The 18,205-nt window shown below is 43.1% G+C and overlaps 1 protein-coding gene and 1 long non-coding RNA gene across 2 annotated transcripts in view; both read right to left on the bottom strand.

Moving 5' to 3' along the window:
• The window catches only part of LOC132534047 (uncharacterized), a 590,553-nt gene that overhangs the window by 45,596 nt on the left and 526,752 nt on the right, over positions 1-18,205 (bottom strand). The gene's annotated exons all lie outside the window — the stretch shown is intronic.
• SNX24 (sorting nexin 24) overlaps positions 1-18,205 on the bottom strand; it is a 155,606-nt gene that overhangs the window by 45,596 nt on the left and 91,805 nt on the right. The window lies entirely within an intron of this gene.

Below are 18,205 nucleotides of genomic sequence, written 5' to 3'. Positions count from 1 at the left end.
ACAAACAAAAAGAAACTACATCATCCTACCCAGCACTGACAGGAGGCCAGAGGACCTAAGCCCAGGTTTTCATGGGCGAGAGTTCCCTCAGAGGTCCTGTGCTTTGTCAAATGGGAGATTTTTAGGTTGGGGCTTCAGTGGCACATGGGAGAATCATGGATGGTGGAACAGTGCTGAGGTGTCTCTCCTTGTCTCTATCATCCCCTCTCTACTGATTCTCTCTACCTTTCTCTAAGATGAGTGAGAAAACTGTCCTGGGGAAGGCCCGTGAATGGTGCCATCATACTGGGTGGTACCCAGTGTTGCACTGAACCTACACCCACAACATGCCAACACACCCTAATCTATGGTTCAACTATATCCAAGAGCTCAACCTATTTTACTAGCTGTTTTTTTTGTTTTGTTATTGTTATTTTTTTATTGCCAGCAGGGTTACTGTTGAGATTCAGTGCCTGCATAACAAATCCACTACTTCTAATAGCCATTTTCTTCTCCTTTTTTGGATGGAGACAGAGAAATTGAGAGAGAAGGAGGTGACAGAGAGGCAAAGAAAATGAGAAACATCTTCAGCACTACTTCACCACTCATGAAGCTTCCTCCCCCGCCCCCCCCACAAGTGGGGACTAAGGGGCTTGAACTCAGGTCCTAAAGAATAGTAATTTGTGTGCTCAACTACTGCTGGTCCCTCCATTACTTGCTTTTGTAAATAAAGTTTTATTGGAACACAGGTCTTCTCCTATGCCACATGTCACCTAGGGCAGCAAAGGTGACTTGAGTAGTTATGACTCAGACAGTATGGCATACATAGCCTCAAATATTTACAACTGGTTATTTTTTTAATTTTCTAATTAAAAAATATTATATTTGTTTCTTGGATAGAGACAAAGAGATATCAAGAGGGGAGGGGGCTAGAGATGGAGAGGAAATGAGAGATACTTATAATACTGCATCATAGATAGTGAAGCTTCCTCTGTACAGGTGGGGGCCAGGGGATTGAACCTGGGTCCTTGCATATTGTAATATGTCTGCCCTACCAAGTGCACCACTGCCTGGACTCTACAATAGACAAAAGTTGGCTCCTGCCAGGTGTAAAAACTCTTGTCTTTGCAATTCTCCCCTTATCTATAAGAGCAACGGTACACAGTTCTTCCCTCCACCCCCTTCTCTTTTAGTTCACTCACCTTCTACTTTCCAAATCTATGGGTCAGTGCTGATTTCAAACCTGTCAAAAGCCTTCTGCACATAACTTGCAACTGGAGAGAGCAGATTGGTCCCAAACCAGCCAGAGAAGAACACTTACTCAGTTTCCATTTTTGATTAGACAGGAGTTAGTTCTAAGTGGCACAGTTGCCATGCCAATAATTGCCACACACACACACACACACACACACACACACACACACAAAATCATTAATAACACTGGTCGCACTACCTGTTTTCAGGAGTCTGGAACTAATTGCTCTTAATTAATCTGCGCCGCCCTTGACCACTTATTTATCAGAGGAGGAAAGATAGATTTAATAGTGCCTGCTTGAAACAGCCCCTTTAATTGGAAACATCACAGCATTTAGCTCACTTTGCACTCCAGCAATTAAGAACAATTTGGAAAAGTGTTGTTGATTTTTTTCTCTCTCCCCACACTATTGTCTTCTTGATTAGATTTCCGAAGAACCGGACAAAACAAATGACAATACTAGCTCGCGCTATTGGTACAAATGAAAGCTCAACAGCCAGATTACTTACTATGAGTGAGACGGGCCTTCCTCGTCCATTTCATCAGTATCTTCCATTCCCCAGTCTCCAGAACAGCTTAAGTGGCAATACCTCTTACAAAAGGGACTGTTTTTCTCTTACTTTTTTTTTTTTTTTGGGGGGGAACCCACCTTTACACAATTATCTTTGCTCCAAATAAGCCAAATCAACAGAAGAAATTATTTTTCTTGATTAAGCACCCACATTTCTCTTGGGAGGGAACAAAACAAACAATTAATCTTGCCTGATTTGCTCGCAGAAGGCCCTGCCTTCTTAAATGCAGGCTATTCCAGGGACCTGTGGCAGCCAGTCGGCAGCAATTAGGCCTGAGTGGAAAATGAATGGACTCCAGGGTTGAGGGTCTAATCTGCCGAGGGCCGAGCACCTGGGCGAGGTTACACCAGGGGGAAATTCCCCAATGTTGGAACACTATGCAGAATGACTGCCCGACTTCAGCATAATTAACCAGGCTTGGGAATTTATATGAACTAAGTAATTGGAAAGAATTAGCAAGAGATATGCACATTAATCTTTCCCAGTTACACGGTGTTTAATGAAATTAAGGGGCCCGGAGCTCACTCAAGCCTTGCTTACTGTGCACACTTCCCACCTCACCTGGAGGAGGAGGAGAGAGAAGAGAGTTATGTCCTGAGAAGATGGGGGTGGGTCCGAGGGGGGAAACTGGCAGTAACCCCAACATACATTAGGCTGTTGCTCAAATAAATTAGAATATATCTGCAGAAGAGAATATTATATAATCTTAAATAACAAAAAGAATCTATTAGTATATCTGATATCTCAAGTATTTCAGTATACATATGAAAATACATATGAAAAAAATATGATACTTAGGAGTCTTTTTTTTCCCCAAAGTAACAAGAGAGGATAGGGTAAATGTTGGCATATAGATAAGATTATCTCTGAATTTCTTTCTTTCTTCCTTTCTTTCTTTCTTTCTCTTTTCAGGTAGAGGGAATCAGAGAAAATGCACTGTTCTGGCTTACGGCGGTGCCAGCAACTTGACCTAGGGCCTCAGAATCTCAGACATGAAAGTCTGTGTTATAAATTCCTGTGCTATCTCATAACTTCTGAAGAAGAGCAATGGGTACCTGAGATGTTTTTTTGTTATTTTTTTAATTCTTAATCTCTTTCTCTCTTCTTCCTTTTTTTGCTACCAGGGTTATTGCTAGAGTTCGGTGCATGAGCTATGAATTAACCACTCCTAGCAGCCATTCTTCTCCTTTTTCTTTTCTTCCTTTTTAAAATTTTTTTTTAATTTCTTTATTGGGGAATTAATATTTTATATTCAACAGTAAATACAATAGTTTGTACATGCATAACATTCCCCAGCTTCCCATATCACAATACAACCCCTACTAGGTCCTCTGTCATCTTTCTTGGACCTGTATTTTCCCCACCCATCCACCCCCACCCCAGAATCTTTTACTTTGGTGCAATATGCCAATTCCATTTCAGGTTCTATTTTTTTTTTTTCTTCTGATCTTGTTTTTCAACTTCTGCCTGACAGTGAGATCAAACCATAGTCATCCTTCTGTTTCTGACTTATTTCACTTAACATGAATTTTACAAGGTCCATCCAAGATTGGCTGAAAACGGTGAAGTCACCATTTTTTACAGCTGAGTAGTATTCCATTGTATATATATACTACAACTTGCTCAGTCACTCATCTGTTGTTGGACACCTGGGTTGCTTCCAGGTTTTGGCTATTACAAATTGTGCTGCCAAGAACATATGTGTACACAGATCTTTTTGGATGGATGTGTTGGGTTCCTTAGGATATATCCCCAGGAGAGGAATTGCAGGATCATAGGGTAGGTCTATTTCTAGCCTTCTGAGAGTTCTCCAGACTGTTCTCTGTTGTTTTCGACGGGTTATGTTGTTTTCGCCGGGCTAGCTTCACGGGCGGGTAACAGACGACCAGGGACTCATGGTTGAGCTGTAGGCAGTATCTCTTTATTCATGCAGGATGCAGCACAATCCATGGTTGAGCTAAGCTAAACTCAAGGTACTGTAAAACTCACAATGCTGTCTTTATATATACTTGCCAAGTAGGGTGGAAACAGGATGTGACACAGAGAGGGTGGAGAGAAAAGTGATTGGTGACAATCAGAGTGTGACAAGGAGAGGATCAGGGTGTGACAAGGAGAGGGGGTGGAGCAAAAACATATCATGAAACAGTGGGGATTGAATCAATGCCCTGGAGGGAGGGTAGGGCTTGTTAACAGCAGTTATGTAAATAGAATGAAGTGGTTTCTTCTTCTAGCATTTGCCCTTCTTCCGTAGCCAGTCAACAGCGTCAGGTTGAGCCTGATGTAAAGTTTCGAGATCTCCTTTGAATCTGGAGAGGTGGCAGTCGTTGACTATGTGGGTCATAGTCTGTCTGTAGCCGCAGGGGCAATTTGGGTCGTCTCTGGCTCCCCAGCGATGGAACATAGCAGCGCACCGGCCATGGCCTGTTCGATAGCGATTGAGGAGGGCCCAATCATAACGTGCTAGGTCAAAGCCGGGTTGATGCTTGCAGGGGGCTGTGATGAGGTGTTTGTTCTTTACCTCAGCTGACTGCCAACTCTGTTTCCAAGAGACTGGAACAGAGAAGTTCAGTGTAGGCATAGGGGACCAGATTGAGTGACGAGACGTCAAGCGTTGGACAGGGTGGGCGAAGATATCCACGTATATTGGCAGGTCCGGTCGAGCGTAGACGTGGGAAATGAACTTAGATGATGCCGCATCCCGACGAATATCTGGCGGGGCGATGTTGCTAAGAACTGGCAGCCATGGAACCGGGGTGGAACGAATGGTTCCAGAAATTATCCTCATGGAGGAATATAATTTGGAATCGACCAAGTGGACATGGGGGCTACAGAACCATACTGGGGCACAGTATTCTGCAGTGGAATAGCATAATGCCAGAGATGATGATCGTAGTGTGGAAGTGCTCGTGCCCCATGAGGAGCTGGCCAGTCTTGCAATGATGTTATTCCTTGCACCCACCTTTGCTGCAGTTTTTATGAGATGTTTGTGAAATGACAGAGTGAGATCGAGAGTAACGCCAAGATAGACTGGCTGGGCTTCATGCCGGATTCTCATACCACCAAGCTGCACATTAAGCTCACGCGAGGCCGAGGCATGGTGTAGATGGAAAACAGATGATACCGTTTTTGCAGTGCTAGGGATTAGTCGCCATTTTTTACAGTAATCAGATATCAGAGACATGTCTTTCGTGAGTGTTTCCTCGAGGATGTCGAACTTGGATGCCTGAGTTGCACAGCAGATGTCATCGGCGTAGATGAACTTCCTTGAAGAAGTTTCTGGGAGGTCATTGATGTGAATATTAAATAGCGTAGGAGCCAGAACAGAGTGAATGAAGTGGTTATATAAATAGAATAGTGTTAAAAGGGGGGATTTAAACCAAATGAAACAGAAGGGGTCTCATGCATACCAACAGTTCTCCACAGAGGTTGGACTAACTTACATTTCCACCAGCAGTGTAGGAGGGTTCCTTTGACCCCACGCACTCTCTAGCATTTGCTGCTGTTACCTTTTCCAATGTATGACATTCTCACAGGAGTGAAGTGGTATCTCATTGTTGTCTTTATTTGCATTTCTCTGACAATCAGAGACCTGGAGCATTTTTTCATGTGTTTCTTGGCCTTTTGGATCTCTTCTGTGGTGAATATTCTGTCCATGTCCTCTCCCCATTTTTGGATGGGGTTGTTGTCTTGTTGAATTTGGCAAGCTCTTTATATATGTTGGTTATTAGCCTCTTTTTTTGGATTTTTTTTTTCTTTATTTCCTTTTGTTGCCCTTGTTGTCTTATTGTTGTAGTTATTATTGATGTTGTTGTTGTTGTTGGATAAGACAGAGAGAAATGGAGAGAGGAAGGGAAGACAGAGAGAGGGAGAGAAAGACAGACACCTGCAGACCTGCTTCACCACTTGTGAAGTGACTCCCCTGCAAGTGGGGAGCCGGGGGGCTTGAACCAGGATCCTTATGCCGGTCCTTGTGCTTAGTGCCAGTGCACTTAACCCACTGCGCTACCGCCCGACTCCCGGTTATTAGCCTCTTGTCTGATGTATGTCATGTAAAGATCTTCTCCCATTCTGTGAGGGGTCTCTTGGTTTGGGTAGTGATTTCTTTTGCTGTGCAGAAGCTTTTTAATTTGATGTAGTCCCATAGGTTTATACTTGCCTTAGCCTTCTTTGTAATTGGATTCAGTTCATTGAACATGTCTTTTAAATTTATGCGGAAAAGAGTTCAGCTAATATTTTCCTCTAAGTCTCTGATAGTTGCTGGTCTAACATCCAAGTCCTTGATCCACTTGGAATTTACTTTTGTATTTGGTCAAATACAGTGGTTCAGTTTCATTCTTCTGCATGTTTCAACGCATTGTTTCCAACACCATTTGTTGAAGAGACTCTGCTTTCCCCATTTAATACTCTGGGCCCCTTTGTCAAAGATTAATGTCCATAGGTATGGGGGCTCTGAATTCTATTCCACTGGTCAGTGTGTCTATTCATGTTCCAGTACCAAGCAGTTTTGATGACAATGGCCCTATAATACAATTTGAGATCTGGAAGTGTGATACCTCCAGTTCTGTTCTTTTTTCTCAAGATTGTTTTGGCAATTCTAGGTCTTTTCTGGTTCCAGATAAACATTTGTAGCATTTGTTCTATTCTCCTAAAAAATGTGCTTGGGATCTTGATGGGGATAGAATTAAATTTGTATATGGCTCTGGGTAGTCTATTCATTTTGATGATGTTAATTCTTCCAATCCATGAACATGGAATATCTTTCCACTTCTTTGTGTCTTTTTCAGTTTCCTTGAGTAGTGACTCATAATTTTCAGTATACAAGTCTTTCATTTCTTTGGTTAGGTTTATTCCTAGATATTTTATTGTTTTTGTTGCTATAGTAAAAGGAATTGATTTCTGGGTTTCAATTTCTTCTTAGTATTTGCATAGAGGAATGCCACTGACTTTTGAATGTTAATTTTATAGCCTGACACCTTACTGTATTGCCTGATGATTTCCAAAAGCTTCTTGCTGGATTCCTTAGGTTTTTCTGTGTATAATATCATGTCATCTGAAAATAGGGAGAGTTTGACTTCTTCTCATCCAATCTGTATCCCTTTAATTCCTTGCAGGCCTCATTGCTATCGCAAGAACTTCCAACACTATATTGAATAGTAATGGTGATAGTGGGCAGCCCTGTCTAGTACCTGATCTGAGGAGAAATGCTTCCAGTTTTTCACCATTGAGTATGATGTTGGCTGTAGGTTTGCTATATATAAACTCCACTCTTTTCTTCCTTTTTTTGACAGAGAGAAATTGAGAGGAGGGGGGGGGGAGCTAAAGAGGGTAAGAGAGAGAAACCTGCAACACTACTTCACCACTTGTGAAGCCTCTTCCTTGTCGGTGGAGATCAGAGCCTTGAACCTGGGTCCTAGCACATACTAACATATGTGCTCCACTAGATGTGCCACTGCCCCGTCCCCCTGTCACCTCCTTTTCAAAGATACATCTGAATGTGAAGAAAAAACAGTACAAGAGGTCTGGTAGTGGCATGCTGGGTTAAGTGCACATAGTACAAAGGGTAGGGATCCACGCAAGGATCCCAGCTGGAGGCCCCAGCTCCCCATCTGCAGGGGGGAGTCACTTCACAAGCAGTGGAGAAGGTCTGCAGGTGTCTGTCTTTCTCCCTCCCGTCATCCCCTCCCCTCTCAGTTCCTCCCTGTCCTATCCAATAAAATAAGAAAAAAAATGGCCTCCAGGAGCTGTGGATTCATACTGCTGGCACCAAGCCCCAGCAATAACCCTGGAGAAAAGAAAGAAAGAAAGAAAGAGAGAGAGAGAGAGAGAGAGAAAGGAAGGAAGGAAGAAAGAAAGAAAGAAGGAAAGAAAAAGGAAGGAAGGGAGGGATAAAAAAAAGGGGGAGGAAGGGAGGAGGGAAGGAAGGAAGGAAACAGTACAAAGTCAATCTTTCTCTCCACACACAGGAAACTATGTTGATGGCTACTTACTCCTGAAGGTTATTTTATTTGTTATTTTTTATTTTTGGAGAACGTTTTCCAGAAATGAGTCCAGGGCTATAAAGCTCACACCCCCTTTCTAGAAACCGTGTGGATTTCCACAAGCACAACCAACTCTCAGGAGAATATAGCCCAACCAAACATTCACCTTTATACCAGGGGTTCTAATTTAGGTCTTTAAACTTAGTAACTATGAGAAGTCTTTTTTCCCCCTCAAATCCATAGAGACTGTCCAAATGGATGGTGAACGCTTGGTAAATCATAGGTTGAAAATACATGCAAGTTTTCAGTGTGAGGACTGACTGAAGCTTTGGGGTTTACTCTGCCCTGCAGTGCAACATCTATTCTAGCTTCCTTGACATTTCTCTCTATGAAACCACACACATTTGTGAGGACTTGCTCATACTTTATAGTTGCCATGTTGGCTCTCCTCTCCCCTGACCTGCTGCCTCTGAAAGCTCTTGCCCCTCACCATCTGGGGATGTGGAGGGGGCTCAGGCTCTCTCCAGGCTAGCCCACAATAATGTGTTCTGGGGCCCTGGGGTATGATGGTGGAAAAGGACCTAGGTTGGGGAAGAGAATGTCTTTCGGGCATTGTACCTATGTATTTATTAACAACTGTACTGTAAACCACTGCCAATAAAGTGTGTGTGTGTGGGGGGGGGGGAGGAATGAAATGTACTCTCTCAATTTTAAGTCTTGGTTGATTTCCTTAAAAGGCAAGTGTAACAGCCCAGAAGGAGACATTGTGACTGAAGTGTTGTACTCTTAAGCATAGATTCTGTGTTCATTCTTTGGTATCATATGTGCCAGTATGGTGCTCTGGTTCTCTCTGTCTTTGAAATAAAGAAACAAATAAATAAATGTTTCTTAAAGGAATCATATCTATGACTGGTTTCTGACATTTGAAGATGTGTTTTCCTGCACAGCTGGTGGGAATGGAAACTGGTCTAACCCCTGTCAAGAGTAGTCTAGAGAACTCTCAGAAGGCTAGAAGTGGACCTACCCTATGGCCCAGCAATTCCTTTCCTGGGAATATATCCTAAGGAACCAAACACACCCAACCAAAAAGATTTGTATATACTTATGTTCATAGCAGCACAATTTGTAATAGCCAAAACCTAGAAGCAACCTAATGTCTAACAACAGATGAGTGGCTGAATAAGTTATGATATCTATACACAATGGAATACTACTCAGCTAGTAAAAATGGTGAATTTACCTTCTTCTTCAACTCATCTTGGATGTCCAGTGAGATAAACTGGAAAGAGAAGAAGACTATGGGATGATGATCCCACCCATAGACAGAAGTTGAAAAACAAGATCAGAAGGGACAATACAAAGCAGAACTTGGACTAAAGTTGGTGTACTGCACCAAAATCAAGGACCCTGGGGTGGAGGAGGGGGGAGTATTCAGGTCCTAGAACATGATAGCAAGGGAGGACCTAGGTGGGGGGTTAGGGTGTTATGCAGTGTTGGGTAGTATGCCAGCTTCCCCCCACCCCCCTTAAAGCTTCTGTCTCTAATCCTGCTTAACTAAGCACCAGCATGCCTGCAGGGCATTGGTTTGATCCACTTAAAGCTGTGGTCTATTTACATAAACCACTGTTAACTAAGCACCACCCTGCCTCCAGGGCATTGGTTTAATCCCCACTGGTTCTTTTTGCTCCACCCCCTCTCCTTGTCACACCCTGATTCTCACCAATCTTTTATCGCTCCACCCTCTCTACGTCACATCCTGTTCCCACCCTACTTGGCAAGTATATATATATATAAGGACAGGATTGTGATTATATTTAGTTTTAGATGGCTTAGATTGTGCTGTGTTCCACATGAATAAAGAGATACTGCGTACAGCTCAGCCATGAGTCTCTGTCTCCCGCCTGTGAAGCTAGCCCTGCAATGCAGGAAACTCAGAAGTGTTACACATGTGTCAACTACTATATTTTACTGTTGACTGTAAACTATTAATCCCCCCCCCCAATAAAACGAGGAAAGAAATGAAGAAAGAAAGATTTGTTCTATCTTAATAAATAGTCTGTAGGCCAGGTATGTCACTTTGAGATCCAGGGGAAGCAGGCAGAATCACTGCACTGAAGGAAGCTTTGGTGCTGTGACCTCTTGTATTCTCTTTCTACCTTCTCTGTTTCCATTTAAAAAATAAAATAAAACGTAAAAAAAATAAGAAAGAGCAAGTGCAGTAGTTATGAAGATGCAGCAGCATATTCAATCCAAATGAAATGTAATCACAATGAGAATCATCAAGGTTTGCACGCCAGGAGAAGATATCCCCTGCTTTGTCCCAAGGACTTCTCTGCAGTCTTCACAAAGTGTCCCAAGCCAAACACAGAAATTGCCTTGCAGAACTACAGTAACATCTAAGAGTCCCTGGGTCATTCATTCCCTGGAAGAATTTAAATCACAAGAGATCCCGAAAGTGTTTTCTTCTTCTATTTTGTCACATATTTCACCATTGTGCTGACATGTGTGCCCATCTAATTCTGGACACGTGGCTTGGGGGCTTTCCTGCATGAAAAACCAACCACTGGAGCCAGTTGGAGGATTTCTTACCAGGCACCACTGAAAAGAAACATGTATGCATGCAGGCATCTGGAGACACTTGCCAGCAGTGATGGATCTAAGTTATTAACAGATCAAAAGGAGATGGATGGCGGGTTGCATTTCATAATCTACATCATCATCTAGATCTATTTAAAGGATATGTGAGGCGCTAACAAACTTGGTTAAGGTTTCGATAAAATCAGTAAAAAGAATCTGCCCCCCGCTCCACGGAGTCCGTATCGATCAATAAAATCACTTGTACGAGGAAGGTACTGTTAAGTACTGACAATCCTGGCCATTAATATTATTTAACACACTGCTCACAATCTTTAACAAGAACAAAAACCAGATCATCTGGTGTTTGTAAGCAGGGTCTGTATAGATGTAGTTACTCCGGCCAGCTTCTGCGTGGGGGATTCTGTAGAAGTTCTAACTGTTGGTCTTAACTTTCACCAGCACTCCTTCTCACACATGACCGCCTCCCACCAGTATATGAAGCCTTCTTGCTCTTTCAGATGCAGTTTATTTATTTTTCCATTTTATTTGGCAGGACAGATTAAAAACTGAGAGAGCAGTAGGAGACAGAAAGGGAGAGAGGGGGGCCAGGCAGTGGCACACCTGGTTAAGCACACACATTACAGTGTGCAAGGATCCGGGTTCAAGTTCCTCGTCCTCACCTGCAGGGGAAAAGTTTCACGAGTGGTGAAGCAGGTCTGCAGGTTTCTGTCTCTCGTCTGCACTATTCCCCCTCCCCTCACAATTTCTCTCTGTCTCTACTCAAAGTCAATAAAGAGTAAAAAAAAATTTTTTTAAAAAGGGAAAGAGACAGGAAGACACCTGTAGACCTGCTTCACTGCTGGTGAAGCATCTCCCCCGCAGGTGGGGACCAGGGGCTCAAACCCGGGTCCTTGAACATAGTACTATGTGCACTCAATCAGATGTACCACCGCCCAGTTCATCAGATGAAGTTTAAAGGGATTTCTTGGTAGGAAGTGAGACTACTAGTATTTCTTCATCTGCAGACAAAACTCAAAATTGTTAGAACTGAGCCTTAAGCGACCAGGCAACACACAGAATAGCATGGGGCTCTAAGTTTACTCATGGTCACCAAAGCCCTGGCAGGGGCAGTGGTGCGACTGGTTAACTGCACACAGTGCTGTGCGCAAGGATCTCGGTTCAACGGTTCAACCCACTACTCCTTACCTGCAGTGGGGACAATTCTCAAACAGTGAAGCAGTTCTGCTGGTCTCTATCTCTCTCCCTCTCTGTCTCCCCATCCCTTCTCAATTTCTCTGTCCTACTGAATAAGAAAAAAATGGAAGGAAAAAAAGGGGGGGGGGAAATCACCACTGGGATTGGTGGATTTGTAGCGCTGGCACCAAGCCCCAGTGATAACCCTGGAGGCAAAAAAAAAAAAAAAAAAAAAGGCATTCTTGTTAGGAACATACCTAAAATAATCTTCCTAGCTTCTTTCCACCCTAAGATCCCTATTCTCATCACTCTATCTCTACCTTTTGGTTCCTGTTTGTTAAACATTTTGTCCTGCTTTATATCTTACTGTCTTTCAGACAAAAAGCTGCAGCTGTAACTATGATTCCATCCTCCACCCTAGGCAGAAGACCTCACCAATGCATCCTAGAACCTCACTTCTTCAGAGCCCTGCTCCACTAGGAAAGACAGAAACAGGCTGGGTGTATGGATGAACCCAAAGAAGCAATAACAGAAGCCAGAATTCCCACCTTCTACATCCCATAAAGAATTTTGGTTTATATACCCCAGAGGGGGAGAAATGTTAGGGGAAGAGGACCAGAGGGCTCTGAAGTCCAATTCCAGCAGGGCCCAGAGAGAGAAGAGGAAAAAAGGAAGGACACTCAGAAGTAGTGACAGGCATAGGTGTGACTTACAAAGAGAAGGCAGGACCATAGGGGGGAAAAACAGGCAAATACATGTAAATATAGATAATTATAGAAATAACAGTCAACTCGTATCAGTGACTTTGGGAGAACTATTTCCAATGGAGGGGAAGGGGGACACAGAACTCCAGAGGTGATATAATTGTGTGGAATTATACCCCTGTTATCTCATAATTCTGTAAATCAACATTAAATCACTAACAAAATTGTTTAAGATGACATTCTTTGGACTGGGTGGTGGTGCACCTAGTAGAGTGCACGTTATCATGTACACAGACTCAGGTTCAAGTCCCTGACCCATTTCTGCAGGAAGGAAGCTTCATGAGTCCCGAGTGATGGAACAGTGTTGCTGGTGTCTCTCTTATTTCTCTTTCACCTTTGTAATGAAGAAGGAGAAGAAGAAGGAGAAGAAGAAGAAAAGAAATGGCCAGGAAATGGTAGTGGGCAATAACTTTGGTGGCATAAGTGAGAGAGAGAGAGAGACAGAGACAGAGAGACAGAGAGAGATTCCCTAGGTCTCCCCAACAGTTCACTTGGACAGTGTGCCTAGTTTGTATGTGCAAGACTCGGGTCCCATTGAGCCCAGTCTGCCACATGGAAGGAAGCTTAGGTGGTTGCTTTCCCTCTGAATCTCTCAAAGTTGACCCAGAGTCATGCAGCTCTGATGACGATGATGATGGGGGGGAGACACTCATTTTCAATTAGTCTTTACCAGGCTTGGGTGACCAAGAAGGATTATGCATGTGTATGACTTATGGCTATGAAAATAATGGGTGGAAGAAAAAGATAAACATTTTCCATATAAGCAGTTCTTTTTTAAATTATTGACTAGAGACAGAGAGAAGGTCTTGGACCTGGGTCCTTGCACACTGTAATGTGAGTGCTTAACCAGGTGCCTAGCTCCCTCTTATAAGCAATTCTTTAGCTTTGTAGGATCACCATGGTTCTATGAGTGAACATAGTAAAAGAACTCCTTTCAGAAGTAAAACTAATCGAGAATTATCAACTTCAGACCTTAATTAAGAGTCTGTGCTAAACTAAGCTCTGCAGTTTTGATCACTTAATGCCTGCCCCACCTGTGTATGACCTATAGAGGTTTGCAGTCTTGCTCAATTAAGCAAAAGGAAGCCCTTTTTTGGTTAAGTGGATTCTGAAAACACAGAAGACCTGTAGCCTAGATGCTGAGGCAATTGCTTTAGGCTTGGAAGCATGAGGTCCCAGTCCAATCTCCAGCATCTTATACGTTATACTCTGCTTCTCTCTCTTATGTCAAATTAGAAAAAAAAAAATCTAGGCAACAATAAAACATGGGAAACCTGAAGCTAGGAGCAGCTGAACTGGGTCTGTTAATCTCAGACAAATTATACCCACTCTATCAACTCACGGAAGGGATAAAAAAAAAAATTATCTCCCTGCCCCCAAGCTACGGCGAGTCTGCACAGGATTTAGAGAAAAGACACCCTGCAAACACTAATGACAAATATAATAGAATATAGCATAATATAATATGGTGATTAGAAGTGAAGTGGTTAGGGGGGAAGATAAGCAGAGAGCTATGAATTCCAGTTCCATCAGGACGTGGAGAGAGAATAGGGAAAAAAAGGAAGGACAGTCAGAAATAGTAATAGCTGTAGGTATGACTTAGAAAGGAAGATGGGACTATTGAAAAAAAAAAAAAAGGACACAGATAGATAGATAGGTCGATGATCTGTGACCTTGGGAGAACTACTATAGTGGAGAAGATGGGGTCTCTACTTGTGCAAAGATATATATACCATCCAATAGCTCTGGACCATCAACTAGGAATCAGAAACCATATGAGAGGAAAATGCAAGTTCAGATATGGCTAACAGTCGTGAAAAATGAGCCCAAGAAGACATTTTCTTGGGTAAGGAAGGAAACTTGAGGTCATCTTCCAACTGATAAATAAGCCACTCACCAAGTGAGAAATGACACTTCAGAGTGACACCATGGTGACAGCAGGTACACATACCTGACACTTCAATGAAGACATGTTTCTGGAGGTGACCGAACTTGTGTTCAAAAAATTCTTTTTCTCTCTACCAGCTGCACCACTTCCCAGCCCTCTCCCCCAACTCCCCTTCCCTCCCTTATCTCTTTTCTTCTCTTTTGAAGGAGAGGGAAAGACAGAGAGGTCTTTGTGCATTCAAACAGATGATTGTGCCCCCCCCCCCCCCCGCCTCTGCCCCATCTTCTGAGTCTTGAAGACAGAGTTACCAAAAACTGATGTCAGCCCCAGGCTGGTACTCCCAAGTTTCACCCTCATCCTTGTCACTTCCATCCAGCTCCCACTGTCCACTGATACCCAAGAAGAAGCAGGTGGAAGAGGGAGAAGAACTTAAAGCTCCTGGGGGAATTGACTGACACACTGAACCATACTGCCACCCCAGGAAGCAAGACCTGCCCAGACTTCTGACCACATCTTCCCAGCTCTCAGCTCAACATGAATATCACAGTCAACTCTGCTGAGCCAGACGATCTTTGCATATTTAGACTCAAAATACAAACAGCTTAAGATGTTTACACTGAATACTTAATGGAAGTCATGTGTCAACTACAGTGGGAGTGAGGGAGGGAAAAAATGGAAGAGTCAGGCTTTCCTCAGGACTGAAACTGCAGGAAGACACACTGGAAAAAAATCTGGTTTCCTAATAAGAGCATGTTGTTTACCCTTCCCAGTTAATTACAGAGAACATGCCTATTTGCCCTTGGCAGACAAGATCTCAAGTCCCCCCCCCCCCCCCAGCACACCTCCTATCCTCCCTTTATTTTGAAGGGGCAGAGTTGGGGTTGGGTTTTCTCTGCAGTGTTGCCTGGAGCCCTGAAGTTTCAGTTTCACATTGACCCTGGGTCCATACTCCCAGAAAGATAAAGAATAGGAAAGCTATCAGGGGAGGGGAGGGGATACGGAGTTCTGATGGTGGGAATTGTGTGTGTACCCCTCTTATCCTATGGTTTTGTCAATGTTTCCTTTTTATAAATAAAAAAAAATAATAATTAAGAGTATCTAGGAACTAGGCCACAGATTTTTGTCCTGTCACTTCTAAGTCCTTTCACCTCTCACCTCCAGGGAGAGATAACTAGGCATCAGCCACCATACTGATCAGCAAAACCTCAGACACCCTGCACCCAGAACCTCAATACTCAACACCCAGCACCTCAAACACCCAGCACCCAGGACAGCTAGATAGGCCAAGGACTGACTTTTGGCATCTTTTGACAGGTTGAGTTCACTGTATTCATCACTAAGGACAAGCCTGCAGGAACCACTTAACTTCCTTTTAAAAAATTTTAATTTTATTAGTGACTTAATATTTATTTATAAAACTGTAAGGTTTTAATTATAATTAAAGTTATAATTATAACTTTTAACTATAATTAAATTACTTATAATTCTGCACCATTCCCACCACCAGAGTTCTGTATCCCATCCCCTCCACTACAGCAGTTCTCCCAAGGTCACAGATCTATCTATCTATCTATCTATCTATCTATCTATCTATCTATCTATCTATCTACTGTACCCACTTTTTTTCCCCACAGTGCCATCTTCCTTTCTAAGTCACACCTACAGCTACTACTATTTCTGACTGTCCTTTCTTTTTTTTTTTTTCCTAGTCCCTCTCCACGTCCTGAAGGAACTGAAATTCAGAGCTGGTTATCTTCCCCAACTAACCACTTCACTGCTAATCATCACAGATGTGGGTCAAGCACCTGAAAGAGGAAGTAGTACATTGGCCTCACACAGTCCATTGTTATTCACCCAAACAGCACCCACTCTGGGGTGACACTTTACAAGGTGAAGAAGATACTAGTGGGAGGGATGACTGGGCTGCCCACTTCTTTATTTATCAACTATTATTATTATTATTATTATTATTATGTTTTTTAACAGAGGCAGAAAAAAATTGAGAGGGGAGGGGAAGATAGGGAGAGAGAGAGACACCTGAATCACTGGCCTGCCCACTTCTTTGATGTAACCTGTCTCAGATGGATGGATTATCCTGGTAGATTCATATCTCTTAGGCTAAGTCTGGATCTCATTTTTCTGAGATTCCTGGGCCTTCCTGGCCATGGTTCCTCTGTCACCACCCAGCATCAGTTTCACTGCTCAACATAAGGCTCATCTCCCACCACTTTGCCCCTGATCGCATTTTGCAGTAATGGTGACAACAAACTGCCACTGCCTTGAGTCCTTTTCACCATACAAGCTGATGCTGTCATGCCCCGTCCTTTGCTTTTCTTCTGGTGCTCGACCCTTGTCTTTTCTTGCATGAGCAGTTCTGCATGACCCTCTCAACAACCTTCTTTCTCTCTCCCTCCCTCCCTCTCTCCTTTTAAACATTTTTTTTAAATTATCTTTATTTATTGGATAGACAGCCAGAAATTGAGAAGGAAAGGGGCTGATAGAGAGGGAGAGAGACAGAGAGACTCCTATAGCTCTACTTCACCACTCACAAAGTTTTCTCCCTGCAGGTGGGGACCAGGGGCTCAAATCTGGCTCCTTAAGTAACCTGTGTATTCAACCAGGCGTGCCACCATCTGGCCCCTCTCCTTCTCCCTTCCCTTTCTCCTTCCCTCCTTCCCTCCCTCCCTTCCTTCCTTCCCTCCCTCCCTCCCTCCCTCCCTCCCTCCCTCCTTCTTTCCTTCCTTCCTTCCTTCCTTCCTTCCTTCCTTCCTTCCTTCCTTCCTTCCTTCCTTCTGCCTGGGTCATATGTATACCTGATTCCACTGCTCTGGGACTAGACCTAGACAGGTAAGCAATAGGAGACAGGAGAGAGAAGAGACAAGGGGGGGAGGGAGAGGGAGAGACAGACAGACTACAGTACCACTTGCCACTCCCTTGTTCATGGAGCTTCCCCTGCTGCTGTCCATGCTGCTCTCACGTGATGCTGGAAGCTCAAACCCAGGTTCCTGTGCATGGTATAGTGTGAACCCTACCTACCAGGTGAGCTACTGATATTTATCCACTCCCTTAATGTTTCTTTAAATGTTCTATTGAAAGCACACATTCTGATTTTCAAAGAAGCTAGCATTTCATCAGATACAATTATATATATATATAGTTTTTCTAGGTTTGCTTTTAGGGATCTACTAGCTAGGTTTACTGAACTTACTGTTCACTAAAATCCCCAACACCTAAAATCTAAAGGCTGGAAACCATGCATGAGGACCTAGGTTCAAGCCCTTGACCCCCACCTGCAGGAGGGAAACTCTGAGAGCATTGGAGCAGTGCTGCAAGTGTCTTTCCTTTCCTGTCTCATACCCTCTAGCTAGAGAGAGAGAGAAAAGCCACTAGGAATGGTGGAACCTTGCAGACACTGAGCCCTAGCAATAATCCTAGTGACAAAAAACACAAAACTTTAAGGAAATAATAAATCTTAAAGGGGAAACAAAAAAAAATAATAATTTGAGTACTGAACAAAAAAAATAGGCACCACTTGATGGCTCACTATCAGAGCAGAGGCCTGTCTTGATCCTTAGAAACTTCACATGTCAGAGCTGACAGGTGCTCTGGTCTGTCTCATCTACAAAGAGAACTTAAAAAAAAAAAAAGAAGATATAATCCCTCTATCTTTCTACTAAAACTGACACTCCTCCCATTGACATGGTCAAGTATAAAAAGATTTATTTTGTCGATTATATAGGAGAGAAAGAGAAAAACTAAGAGAAGGGGAGGGAGAGGTAGGGGGAACTGGAGGTGGAAATAAGAGGCACGAGACCACTACCGGATGGTTTCACTCATATGTGGAATATACACACCTAAGGCAAATCAACTTGCAAAAAAAAAAAAAAAAAAAAAAAGACCAAACTGTCTCTTTAACTTTGTGAGAACAATGATAGTTGTCAGAGGGAAGTGGAGTCCTGGGACTTGGGATGTGGGTATAGTGAGAAGCATATGGATGT

Source organism: Erinaceus europaeus, chromosome 2 (assembly GCF_950295315.1).
Source record: "Erinaceus europaeus chromosome 2, mEriEur2.1, whole genome shotgun sequence".
NCBI classification, from domain to species: domain Eukaryota; kingdom Metazoa; phylum Chordata; class Mammalia; order Eulipotyphla; family Erinaceidae; genus Erinaceus; species Erinaceus europaeus.
This window is presented reverse-complemented; position numbering and strand designations above follow the sequence as displayed.